The sequence below is a fragment of the Eptesicus fuscus genome, chromosome 11 (assembly GCF_027574615.1).
Source record: "Eptesicus fuscus isolate TK198812 chromosome 11, DD_ASM_mEF_20220401, whole genome shotgun sequence".
In the NCBI taxonomy this organism is placed as follows: Eukaryota; Metazoa; Chordata; class Mammalia; order Chiroptera; family Vespertilionidae; genus Eptesicus; species Eptesicus fuscus.
In genome coordinates, this window is record NC_072483.1 from 38,609,500 (window position 1) to 38,623,356 (window position 13,857).

A 13,857-nucleotide genomic window follows, 5' to 3' on the forward strand; every position below is an offset into this window, starting at 1 on the left:
ATTATAATGTCTTGATTTTCCTTCCCATTTTGCCTTACAACACTCATAAACTAAAAGTAGTCACTTTTCTGCATATTGGTTGAAATTGTTTTATAGGCTAATCAATTACAGTTTCCTAAAACTACACATAACTATAAAATATAATTAATAATATTTTCAAATCAAAGATAATTCAGTTATTTATCTATGATCAAAGTCATAAAACATAATTTTCCAAAAATTATAATGGTTGTATAATTTAGATTTGTTTGGTTTGGGCCAAGATGAGATACATGATGAGTAATATATTAATGACCTTTTACACTTGGTTCCTTCAAAGCTTCTTCATTTTATTCAGCATTTAGTTTAAATTAAATATTTTAAATTGAAGCTGTTCTATGTTGCAAACACAGCTAAAATGAAGAGCTTCTGTGGCAGCAGTGACCAGATTTTAAATGCAGGTAGATCAATAAAAATAAAAAAATAAAAAAAAACACCAAGCACAGGCTCCATGTGTGAGTGGAATGGTTTATAATAGCTTGCAAATGACTATGTGCTTGCTGTAACCAGCTGTTCTTAAATTATGAATATGCAACCAATTCATGTTAAAGCCAAATCCCTGCACTATTTCTACAGAGAAATCCCAGTAGTTTTGCTTGTTCTACATGTTAGCTCTGTTAAGGATACAAATAGCAGTAAGCTTCGGAACAAATAGGACCAAACTATTGGCATTTTATGCACTGGGTCCATTATCACAGCAGGGGATGTCAATCATTGGGACATTCCTATAACAGCTCAGGCAATATGACAATGATCTTGGGGGTGGGGGGGAATCAACAATCTCTGCAGCATACTCAAAGTCCTGACAACCTAATGCTTTCTTACTTCAGCCAATCAGATTGTCAAACCTGACCTACTAGAAGACTTGCATCAAGCTTGAAACATTCAAAAGCATCAATCATAAAAACAAAGACAGGACATTGAATTATACAGTATTAACCTCCAGGGTTTGCATACAAAGACCTTAGATTTATTTATGTCCCAGTGAGTTAAGAGCTTCAGTACACCGTTCTTTACACCAAACTGACTGCCAATTTGATGAACCTCTCTGCCCTCAGCAGGAGTGCACTGTCTTTGATTAATGAGTGCATGCTTGTGGAAAAGTGTTAAGAGGAGAAAACAGAGGAAAAACACACAATTATGTCTACATATAGCTTAAGTACCAATACAATAACTACCTTCCAAACAAATGCTCCTTTTTCCTTATATACACATGCATACATGTGAACAAACAAAATTAATAAAGGTTCCTATCTATACTGGTATATCACCTTCATTATTACTATTATTTCTAACACAATTTTTATTTTGAATGAAAAGCATTCAAAAACCTAAGTACAGGTCAAATTTCATATATTATAAAAATAACTATTATTAAACCTCACCCAAGGATATTTTTTTCCATTGATTTTTCAGAGGATGGAAGGGAGGGAGAGAGACAGAGACATTCCGCACTAGCACGACTGGGGTGGGGGATCAAAACCTGTAATGGAAGCACTTCCCTTGGTCAGAACCGAACGCAGGAGCCTTCAGTCCTTGGGCCAATACTCTAACCACTGAGGAAAACCTGCTAGGTCTACACATAACTATTTTAAAAAACAAGTTGAAAACTCCCTATGTTATATAGTAATTTTTTTAATATGCCTCATATTCTTTAAAAAGCCTATTCATTTTGAAAACTCAATGTTTAACTTATAAATATAAGGACTATTAAATATTTTATATCTCAAATTGTATTGATTTGCCACAAATCACAGAGCATTCAAAATTGATTTAAAAGTCATGTAAATTCATTTTATTTCTTTCAGCAAAGATGTCAATATTTTATAACTCCATATGTAACTGTAAATTAATTAAATATATTTATTGCCCAAAATGTCAAAGTTATATAAATTAAAATACTTATGAATTAAAGTTTTAAGCTTTTTATGACTCTTGTGATTAGAACTGCCCTCCTTTAAGAAACCCAATGAGGAAAAATTCCTACTTAAATTATGGGATACTAAAAGTAAGCTAAGCATTCAGATTTCTTTAAAAAATTTTTCATTTAATATATAACTCAATTTCACACAATCTAACTTATGACTATCTTCACTGACACAAATATGTTATGAGTAAATGTATTTCTTAAAAATTTTATCACAGGCTAAGGTAATGATCTTCTTTTTAAGAAACTGTATGGCTGTTATATAGAAGGGTGGAGAAAGCATATTACCTCAATATAAATCTTAACTTTAGTCTCAGTAATGTATGATCTATAAACTTATGATTTCAGGAAACTATAATCCTGCAATCACTCAACAGTGTACGGTAAGTGTTTTAAATCTATTTATATTGTATAGTAAGTCTTTTTAATGGGATTTAACTCAGCAAATTATATATTCTAATCATCAATTTTACATTTTAAGTGTTTTAAAAGCAAACTATTTTATTTGAAATATAAATTTTATGCTCTGAAAATCTGTTTGAATGTATATTTAAAGATTTAAAAATTAGAAGTCAATAAATATTAGGACTAGAAAAATCTCTTAACATTAACAAACTACATTATATCTTTAAACTTATCATCCTAAAGTCTTCTTACAGAAAATTTGTTGTTGTTGTTGTTGTTTTCTGTTGGGATTATCACTGTTTTTCCTCTTTCCTTCTTCATATCTCTTCTCCCACCAAGAAGAAAAAGGCAGCAAATAATCAGAAAAAGTAGAGTACAGGCACCAAAAGAATGACCATTTTAGTACCACAGTTTGACAGTTGGAACTATCAAAAAAAGTTATTAGTGCAATAAATATATGATTTCAATTTTTAAAATAATTAAATGACAATTCTTTAATAATATCTTCATCACTTTATAAAGAAAATTAAACACAAAGCTGCCCATTTCCTCAATAATTCTTTTCTGAATATCTTTTGCAACAAGTTTAAACAAATATTTAATCAAATTAGTAAATATTTATTAAATAAAGCACAATATTTTTAAAACCTCATGGTATGAAATATTTAACTTTATAATTTAAAAATCTCATAAAATACCTAACTAGGTAATTTAAATAGTACCTCAGGACATCAAGTACATTAAATGTCATTAAACCTTGGTGACACAATTTTATCTAGGAATCAAAATCACCACATTACTTCGTTTATGATAAATCATACCTTCTTTTGGTAGTTCTAGCAAGGACTAGGTAAAAAAAAAAAAACAAAAAAAAACAACACCTCAAATAACAACTTAAAATCTTTCTTTGAGAAATCTTTAAATCTAAAAGTAATCAAGTTCTAACACATACTTTCACTAATTCAAGGAGATAAGACAGAAAAAAACATGAACTTTCATGCAACTGTGATATCCTACATCTTGTATAGTAACACAAAAGTAGCAACAAAGACATTAACAATTGCAGTTCAAGCTGGGAGTGACTGTTCTGTTTCAATTCAATGACACCACTAATGGCTTCTTAGCAGCTCCATGAAATCAACCAGCTGTCAAGTTGATGCATCAGAAGGAACAGTTATGCACTCCCATAAGAAAAAGCAACACATCAGGATGTTGGGCAAAACATCTGCTCCTTTAACAGTGCAGTTCTAATAAACATGCAAACAAAGAAATAGGAGAAAGGGCAACAGGACTAAAATTCCAAGGTTTCCATTACAGTCTTATATGCATTTTAAATAAAAGGCTCATAAAAATAAAAACAAATTTCTGCCAAGTTGGATACTTTAAATTATACCATATCTTTTGAAAATGCTAGTTATAACTACTCAGATTCTAGAAAGGTAAAAACTACATTAAAAAATCTTTACATTTTAAAAATTGAGAGTAAAATCATTTTCATGTTATGCACAAAACTCAAATATTAATACTAAAATATGTTCTTCATTTAATAAGTACTTAGTAAATTATGTCAACAGTAAATCTAGTAAGTGCATTTCCAAGACTGAATAGTCTAAAAATATTTTTCAGTAGTGTTTGAAAGACTAAATGTGTTATACTTCAATATTATTTTAACATATGAAAACAGTAAAGATATTATTCTCTGGATTTTAAAATATGTACCTACTTCTCTCAAACCATTTTATGACTATAACAGTATTAAGTTCTCATAAATAACTTCCTATGTTTAAAATATACAATTTGATTTCCTAAAAAAAAAAAGAAATAAGTTTATTTGTCATCATATGCTTAAAATAATTTTACATTTAACCATTCATTTCAAACATTTGTAAAATCTTACTTTTTTCTATCTGATACTTACAAGTGCCTCAATGTTGCCCAAATTATTGATTATGCAGCACAGTGACAATGTGTATAGTGTTTACAATAGGTGTGAGACATCAAATATATTTAACTACCATTTTCTTAAACTGCTTATCCTCTGTTGCTTGCCATTTGTAATCTGCCAAATCTTCTAGTCCTTTGTTGCATGTATAATTTAGAACCATCTGTTCTATGTGCTTATAACTATTTAAACATTTTTACCTACCTACAATTCACATAAATGGCAGACATTCAATTCAGTCAAGCTTTCTATATAGCCTTTTACATAAAGCAAATTCCTAGATAAAAAGCATAGCAGATAACACCAAAGAAGACTGCTACAGAGATAAAAACATACCACATACAAGTTTTTGTCTTAGACAAACCTTTTCATGTATTCAGAATTGTTTCTATTATTTTTTGAATTAATTGTAGTCAATGTTTTTCCCCAACCCAGAAGACAAAGAGAATGCAAATTAAATACAGACAGTTTCATGTCCTTGTTAGAAGAGAAGTAAATATGCTGACTGCAAATGACTACAGGAGACAGAATTCCACTTTCCCATTCAATTTACAGTGCTTCTTATTTATATAGCAGTCAGTGTATCATTAAGTTTGATCATGTGACCAACTGAACTTTTGTGAGGTAAAAAACTATTTTAGACAGCAAATTTAAACAACACCGGTTTTTATTGTTTATCTTTTCATAATGGCTGACAGGGCTCATAGCTTGAGGTTATAAAATATATTTTAAAATCAATTCTGCATTTTAAATACTAACCACATTTTCACCAGTCGTTTGACTTAATATCTGCTATTAAATTTAAAAAGGATCCAGGACCTCCAAGTATTTTCAATGGTTATGTATTTTCAAAATATAAACACATATGTATAAAACAGAGTAATTACAAAAGGGAATCTAGGTAATCTAAAATAAGTATACCTAAATATTAACCAAACTGATTAAAGAAAATTCCATAGCAGAGAGTGAGATAAATAAAAAAGGGAACAAGCAGATTAAAAATAACATTTGAAACCCTCAAAGAATAAAAAGCACGTAGACAAAAAAGCTAGGTGAATACCAACTGACACTATAAAACTTTATACCATTTTTTGCACAATTTTCCACCTGTTACCAGAGCATACAATGTGTAGACACTGAGGTTCATTTTTGAGAACAGAACACAAAAATAACCAGTACAACTTATCCTTAATCAGTAAGTGGCACGGTCCTTTAAAACAGGGTGGGGGGGAATAAGCGAAAAATTGACTCTTGGGACAAATACCCAATAAAGTTTACATGACGTCACTGAGCCCCTGAACATTCCCTAAACTTTGAGTCTTATCCAGACACACTTTTTGCCTTTCTAAGGCTTCTTCCCCTTCCTCAAAAATAAAAAAAGAGAGAGACTTGGGAATAAAAATTGCCCAAGATGGCGAAACGCTTGTTGTTTAGAGGGCAGAGGGAAAAAATGGAGGATATTGTAATATACACAAAGGGATAAATTTCCACAACTCGGCCAAGGACTGCAGCTGCTTCTCCCTTCACAAGGAAGCCACACACAAAAGACACAGCCGCAGAGCCAGCAAAGAGGAGAAAATCGCCCCAACAGCAGGGCCAGCTCTGACTCTCCGAACATTTCCTTCCTCCCCAAGTCCCAATTCTGGGGTTCGTGGAACTACTCTAAGGGGAGGGGAGCCGCGAAGGGGAAAGGGGGGAGGGGGCCATGAGGATTAAGAGAGCGAAGAAGAGTTGCGAGCTGGCGGCGGTTCCCGGGGAGAGCTGCTCCGAGACAGACATTTCTGTAGGAACAGCCCTGCTCCTCTAACCCCGAGTGTGCGACACACAGACCTTCCAGGTATTTTCCCAGTTCCACCTGCCCCCACCCCACCCCACCCCAGCCCACCCCAGCTCGTGTTCTGTCCACTCGAGAGCTCCGAGCCCCAGCGAGAAAGAGCAGGAGGCCCGAACTGGGGTGGCAGCGCAGCTCATCAGTCCGGCAGGAAAGAGGGGGCGGAGGCAAAAAAGGGCAGCAGTGGGCGGACGGGGGGGGGGCGGGGGGGTAACCTCGCAGCTACCCCGGCGAGAAGGGGGGCAGTGGATATTCCCGGGTTGGAACAGCGATCTCAACCAGGCCAGAGATGGTTGTTTTTTACGAAGCAAAACTGTTGGCGGCGACCAGAGCGCCGGGAGCCGAAGGAAGGAAGGGGGACGCCGGCCGGGCGGCCGAGCAGGGCGGCCGGCACAAAGGACGCGGACGCCGGCGGCAGCTGCCCGCGCCGCGGAGGCACGGCCCGCGGCCCTGCTGGACCGAAGTCCCGCACCGGCAGCCAGGAATAAAGTTTACGTTCTCCTGAGACCGCACCCCCCACCTCCCACCCAGGACCGCGCCTCTCCGCGTCCTGCTCCCCCAAACTCCACTCGGGACCCCGAGCACCACCCCAGCCTCGCAGCCAGCACAACAAAGAGACACACCGACCGGCGAGCGTAAACAGCCGCGGCTGGGCGAGCAGGGCGGGCAGGGCGAGCGCCTCGAGATAGCAACTCCGGAGTCTGCCCGGCTCGCTGGAGCGTAGTTTCTCCTTTTCTGTTTCAGCCGGCCTTAGAACATTCGGAATTTTCATTTTCACCCGCACCCCTCAGACCCGAGGATTTCTAACTCACCTTTACTTTCGAACTGAGTTGCGGTGGATGGGATTTTTGTCTTCCCCGGATGGCTGAAGGTTACGATTTTTGTTTTTCGTTTTGGAAAGCCCAACACCTCCTTATTCCTGTTATTTTTGCAAGAAAAGTAGAGAGTTGGAGTGGAGGTGAGACTTGTGATCGGGAAAGCCCTGGACTCCCTCCTGCTCCGTCTTCCGCCTCTCTCTCTCTGATTAGTTCCTATCCAGCAGCAGATTGAAGCAGGAGATGATTCTTCTCAAGGTTTGTTCAGCAGCTTCACTTCTAGGCGAAGGCTTCATGAACCAAGTGACGTCAACCAACAAGGCTTCTCTCTCTCTCCTCTCTCTAACAATGAAAGTTGCTGTTAACAAGGGAAAAAAAGAGAGAGAATTGTTTATACCATTTCACTTCCAATAATAAATGACCTATCAGCTCCTAAAGGAGCCAAGGGAGGGAGGGGGTTGCTTCTTCCTCCCAAGAATCCTGTAGCTTTAAGTTTGCACCGTTCCTGGTCCCAGGAAAAAGTTAGGAAACTTAATGTTTTGTTTTGCTTTGCTTTTAAAAGCAGAGAGGACAGAAAATGAGATCGAAAACGGAATTTTTCAAAAACGTAAACTGGAGAATCGGGAGCATAGATTAACCATTTCCACCTAAACTTTTTTTGTCCGTAAACTCAGAATTTGGTTGAAGTCCACAAGCCAACTAAATTAATATGCCAAGAATTCGTGGGTGTTTGGAAATCAAAATAAAAAGAAGGACGCAAGATTGTCCCGGGATTAAACGCTACTGCCCTAACACGGGCAAGTTAAACTATCTGTAATGTTTATGCATGGAGTTAAAATTTAAATAAAACACTTTAAAATAGTAAACCGTTTTAAATTTATAAATTAAAACTGTAAAAGGTAATCTCAATAGTAGCTCCCTCCCCCCTCCCAATTTCTGAGAGGTTAAAGGGGGGGGATAGCTAATTGTAGGAATTGAACACTTGTAAAAATATCAAAGTTAAGTAAGACTGGTAGCCCATTGCTCCATCTTTAAACTACACACGAGTTATGCTATTTGTCTACTCCAAAAATTTCTTCCAACTTTGTTTTTTACCCTACTATTTTTCACAATTCCAACATTCTGAAATCAGTAAAGTTAAACTAAAGGTAAAGTACAGCACATTCTCTTCCTGCACACACTCCATAGTTAGTTAAAAATGGTTTTAAAAGAAGTCTTTACCTTGGTAATGCTCTATTACCCAATATGATAAATAATTTTTAAATTTTTCATTGAGGTAGTGTTTTTCCCCCCACCAGCACATTAAAGTCTCAAAGTTCATATAATTAAAAATTGCATAATTTAATTTTCAGGATGAAGAGCAAGGGAAAGGAAAGCTCTAGAAGAATAATTTGACCATATATATTTGTACATCTATGTGTGGATAAATGTATCTTAAAAGACGCTATTGTTTTATGTTTCCTCTTCAGCCACTGGCTGTGAGTTTAATTGTGCTGGAGGATCTTCATTAGTATTAACACATGGGGAGATTTCACAAAGCTGCTTCATTAGGGGGAAAAAAAGAAAGCTTGGCAGACTAGGTCTTTTTGCATGCACTGAGAATGTCAGCCTTACCTCGGTCATTTGTAACATAATAAGTGCAAGTACAATGATTGCAATGCTGAAGCACTGGGGGAAGGGTGGAAATACTGCCTGTCTAATAGGGATATCTGAAAAGAAGGCTGCTCATTACATAGTAAAATATATGCTAAAAATTAGTGAAGATGATGGCTCAGGAGACTGATGCTAAATAAATTAATGTGCTGATATGTTTTTAATTATTATTTTTGTAGTAGTTTATTTCATTCTCAGGATTCACATTGAGCAGCAAAGCTTGTGCTAGCACTTATTGATTTTTTTCCCCTGCCACATTCCCGGAATACAGATTTTAATCATTTCACTACACCACACTCAGTAATTTCATTAAAAACTGGAACCTTCCATCCCAGAAAAGCATTTAATTTCAATGACATACAATTTCTCTCTTAGCAGAAAACTGTCTGTACAGTAAAAGCTGGCCTAAGGTTCAAATGCATAATTTAATCCTGAGTTTTCCATGCTCTGCATTCCTTTGAAGCTATAATTTGAGTAACTACCTAATAACTATAATAAGGACAATAATTCCCTTTAATATATTATTAACTCATATTTAATTAACTCAGAGGCCAAGCTCTGTACATGTATGACTGGGTCAACAGTTCTACAATTTCAAAATTTACTAATATTGTTCCAGAAAAAAATATAGATTAAAATATAAGTAAATGCTAGCATTTAGATATTCTATAGAAACTAATATGCGAAAAAGTTCATGCATGTTTATACAATAGAGGACATTACTCATATAAACAGTATTTTAAAACAATTGGAAGTAAACAAGGCCTTCCCTAATATTTCTATATATAAAGTATTATAATATTTCAACAATCCATTTCTGATAGTTTATGCAATCACTAGCATAACTGTTAAAAACATTCAATTTTGAAAGGATTAAAAAAGGGCTAGATTCAAGTCTCAATTTTCATAAAGAATTCCTTTAAAACATTTTTTGAAATAATATTAAATGGCATATTTGATTAGCTTGAATAACTAAGAATATATCTTTTTTTTAATTGAATCTATTGGGGTGATTTAGTTAATAAAACCATAAGGTTTCAAGTGGGCAACTCTATATAACACATCATCTGCAAACTGCATTGTGCACTCACCACCCAAAATCAAGTCTCTTTCCACCACCATTTATTCCCCCCTTTTCCCCCTTCCACAAGGATATATCTTTTACTTGAATATTCTTTAAAATATACTGCAAAGCATGGTGCAATTTTTGGTTCAAATAATATTTTGAAATAATATTGGACTTAAAGATGGCACGTTGGTTTTCCAAACAATTGGTTTTATGAGGACATTTAATTTACATTGCCTGGTTTTTAAAGAAGAAACCTCTGGGGAAAATACTTGACATAATAAAATTCAATTGCTAATTTAACATTTAGATATATGGCTAAAAAACAGAAAAAATGGTACACATGCAATGAAAGGGATTAACTCATATAAAACTTACATTAAAAAAACTCCTACCATTCTACTGGGTAATTTTAGACCACAGTTCTAAAAAAATTTTAAAGAGTATGTACATATATTTTCAAGTTGATGCCACAAACAAAACAAAGTTGTCTTTTCCTTGGTTAAATGATGAAGGAACTTAAAATAAAAGTGTCCTCAAAATGTTGGTATTAAAAGTGGTGATAGTGAAGAACTTGATTTTAGTGTCTTTAAAATATTTTTAAACTATTTTTTTTATCATCAAGGGCTACGTATATAGTTTGGAAAATATTTTTGCAACATTCTCAAAGATAAAATGCAGTTCCATGTAAATCAATGAATTAAAAAAATAATTGGTAAATGAAAAAGTCACATAGATTGATATCTAAAATTCAAAAGCTGAATTCCTATATTTCAGTAAAATAAAGCTTCAGTTTTTATACTAAAATATATCAAATAATTTGGTAACTCAAATAATGTTCTTAATCTATACTTTTAAAACTGTCTTTTAAAAAGAAGGGTATACTAGAAATTTAAAACTGAATTACTCCAATATTTGATACCCTCTTACTAAGAAGTTGTGCTTAATTATTTTTTAATATGATTCCTTCCCTTTTTTCATGTTATCACATTTGATTGTCTGAGAGATTACAACATAGTCATAGAATTGAGGGGGAAAAAACAAAATAATTACTATCGTTATAGAACAACTTGGCTCCCATAGCATTTAATCTTCTGCCTACGATCATCATCTAAATTAGTACTTCATCATGTACAGAATTATAAAAGAATTAAATGATCAAACAGATCTTTTCCAATATTACTGGTAATTATTTCTATATGATTTACACCTATCCCACAGACTAATTATGCCACCACTAAAGACTCAATTGTTGCACTTTCTTCTTTAAAGCAGCATCTATTTTAGGACCAAGACAGAAGTTCATAAATAGATAGATATGAAAGTAAAGATGAATATCTCATTTATCACTATAGGTATTGCACATGGACCTTCAAAGAGTAAGAAATTGCCCTGTACAGAGAACAAAGTCTAGGAAGGCTGACTACAAAAAGTCCAAAGAATGAGAGTTCAAAATAGGAGAACAAGCTGGCCACTGCCATGTCTTATTTCTGTTTCATTGGTACAGACTAATGAAGCTTTATTTGTTTGTATTCACTGAACAAACATTTGAGTGCTTGCTATATCCTGTGCACTCTGCTAGAGGCTGGAAACATGAAAAGCTCACAGTCTGGTTGATGTTGAAAGTGTGAAATTCCTGGGAGATTAGAGACTTACATAAATCACGTTATAAAGATACAAATAATAAAGTTTTGCTAGAATAAAGAGGATGGGGCAACAAATTCTGACATAGTCTTTTAAAAAAAGCTTTATCAAAGAGATGCCTTTTGAACTGCATCTCAAATACTGAAAGCTTACGGGGCAGAAGGAGGAGGGAGTGGATTCTAAATGAAAAAAAAAAAAAAAAAAAAAACAACTAAGTTTAAATATAAAGTGCCACTAGGTCTGGTATCCATCCACTTGCGAGAAATTCAGTTGTAACAATAATATTCAATGTGAGCTATGGAATAATAGGGTAAAGGAGGAAAAGGAGGCCAGAGGCTATACCATTGATGGTAAAGTGGTTGAATTTATCCTGAGAGCCAACTAAGGTCAGCAAAGGAGTGACATGATCGACCTTGTTTTCAGGGAACAATAACTGTGAAGCCAGGGCAGATGATAGACTGTATAGACTGTATGCTTAAGAGTGCATGCGAAAGATGGTAAAAGACAGTGGCTTTGGGGATTTAAAGCCAGATTTTTTTTAAAATGTAAAATGTGGATTTGGTGACCAACTGAAAACAGAGTAAAGGGAGAGTAAGAACTGAATGAAGACTACAGAGATTTCTGGCTTAGGGAATTGGGCATACCAGAGTCATTAAGGAATGTCTAAGATACATAAGGGAAAACAAATCATAAGGTAGTCTGGAATTAGAACTTGACATTATGCTTTATAAGTCATTTTATTTTTTAATATTCTTTATTGATTAAGGTATTACATATGTCTCCTTTTCCCCTCATTGCCCCCCTCCCCAGCACATGCCCATGTGTCGGTGTCCATTGGTTATGCTTGTATGCATGCACACAAGCCCTATGGTTGATCTCTAACCCACTCCTTCTCCCCTCCCCTGCCTTCTCTCTGAGGTTTGATAGTCTGTTAGATGCTTCTCTGTCTCTGGATCTATTTTTGTTCATCAGCTTATGTTGTTCATTCTATTCCACAAATGAGTGAAATCATGTGATATTTCTCTTTCTCCGACAGGCTTATTTCGCTTAGCATAATGTTCTCCAGGTCCATCCCTGCTGTTGTGAATGGTAGGAGTTCCTTCTTTTTTACAGCAGCGTAGTATTCCATTGTGTAGATATCCCACAGTTTTCTAATCCACTCATCTGCTGATGGGCACTTAGGCTGTTTCCCAATCTTAGCTATGGTAAATTGTGCTGCTTGAACATAGGGGTGCATATAACCTTTCTGATTGGTGTTTCTGATTTCTTGGGATATATTCCTAGATGTGGGATTATTCGGTCAAATGGGAGTTCCATTTTTAACTTTTTGAGGAAACTGCATACTGTTCTCCACAGTGGCTGCACCAGTCTGCATTCCCACCAGCAGTGCATGAGGGTTCCTTTTTCTCCACATCCTCACCAGCACTTGTCGTTGGTTGATTTGTTGATGACAGCCATTCAGACAGGTGTGAGATGGTACCTCATTGTCCTTTTGATTTGCATCTCTCAGATGATTAGTGACTTTGAGCATGTTTTCTTGGCCTTCCTTATGTCCTCTTTCGAAAAGTGTCTATTTAGGGCAACAGACACGTTTGATTGGATTGTTTATCTTCCTTTTGTTAAGTTGTATGAGTTCCCTGTAAATTTTGGAGATTAAACCCTTATCGGAGATAACATTGGCAAATATGTTCTCCCATGCAGTGGGCTTTCTTGTTGTTTTGTTGATGGTTTCTTTTGCTGTTCAGAAGCTTTTTATTTTGATGTAGTCCCATTTGTTTATTTTCTCCTTAGTTTCCATTGCCCTAGGAGCTGTATGGGTAAAGATATTGCTACGACATATGTCTTATATTTTGCTGCCTGTGGATTCCTCTAATATTTTTATGGTTTCTTTTGAATTTCTTTTTGTGTATGGTGTAAGTTGATGATGTAGTTTCAGATTTTTGCATGTATCTGTCCAATTTTCCCAACACCATTTATTGAAGAGACTATCTTAAGTCCATTGTATGTTCTTGACTCCTTTGTCAAATATTAATTGAGCATAGTGGCTTGAGTCGATTTCTGGGTTATCTGTTCTGTTCCATTGGTCAATATATCTGTTCTTGTGCCAGTAACAGGCAGTTTTGAGGACAGTGGCTTGGTAATACAGCTTGATATCTGGTATTGAGATCCCTCCTACTTTGTTCTTCTTTCTCAGGATTACTGCAGCTATTCAGGGTCTTTTTTATTACATATGAATTTTTGGAGAGTTTGTTCTAGGTCTGTGAAATATGCCATTGGTATTTTAATGCGGAGTGCATTGAAACTATAGCTTCCTTTGGGTGGTATTGACATTTTAATGATGTTGATTTTACCAATCCATGAGCACGGTATATCCTTCCATTTGTTTATGTCTTCCTTTATGTCTTTTTGCAATGTCCTATAGTTTTCCAAGTAGAGGTCTTTTACCTCCTTAGTTAAGTTTATTCCTAGGTATCTTAATTTTTTTTGTTGTGATGGTAAATGGGATTGTTTTTTTAATCTCTTTCTGTAAATTCA

The 13,857-nt window shown here is 35.4% G+C and overlaps 1 protein-coding gene across 3 annotated transcripts in view; it reads right to left on the reverse strand.

Annotated features, from left to right (window-relative positions):
- BAZ2B (bromodomain adjacent to zinc finger domain 2B) overlaps nt 1–7,337 on the reverse strand; it is a 306,755-nt gene extending 299,418 nt beyond the window's left edge. For 2 of the 3 annotated variants that reach the window (XM_054722921.1, XM_054722922.1), the window contains exon 1: nt 6,957–7,337. The gene's annotated coding sequence lies outside the window, so the exon portion shown is untranslated. The remainder of the gene's footprint in view (nt 1–6,956) is intronic. The other variant, XM_028141153.2, reaches the window with a different exon arrangement.
- Nucleotides 7,338–13,857: the final 6,520 nt, after the last annotated feature.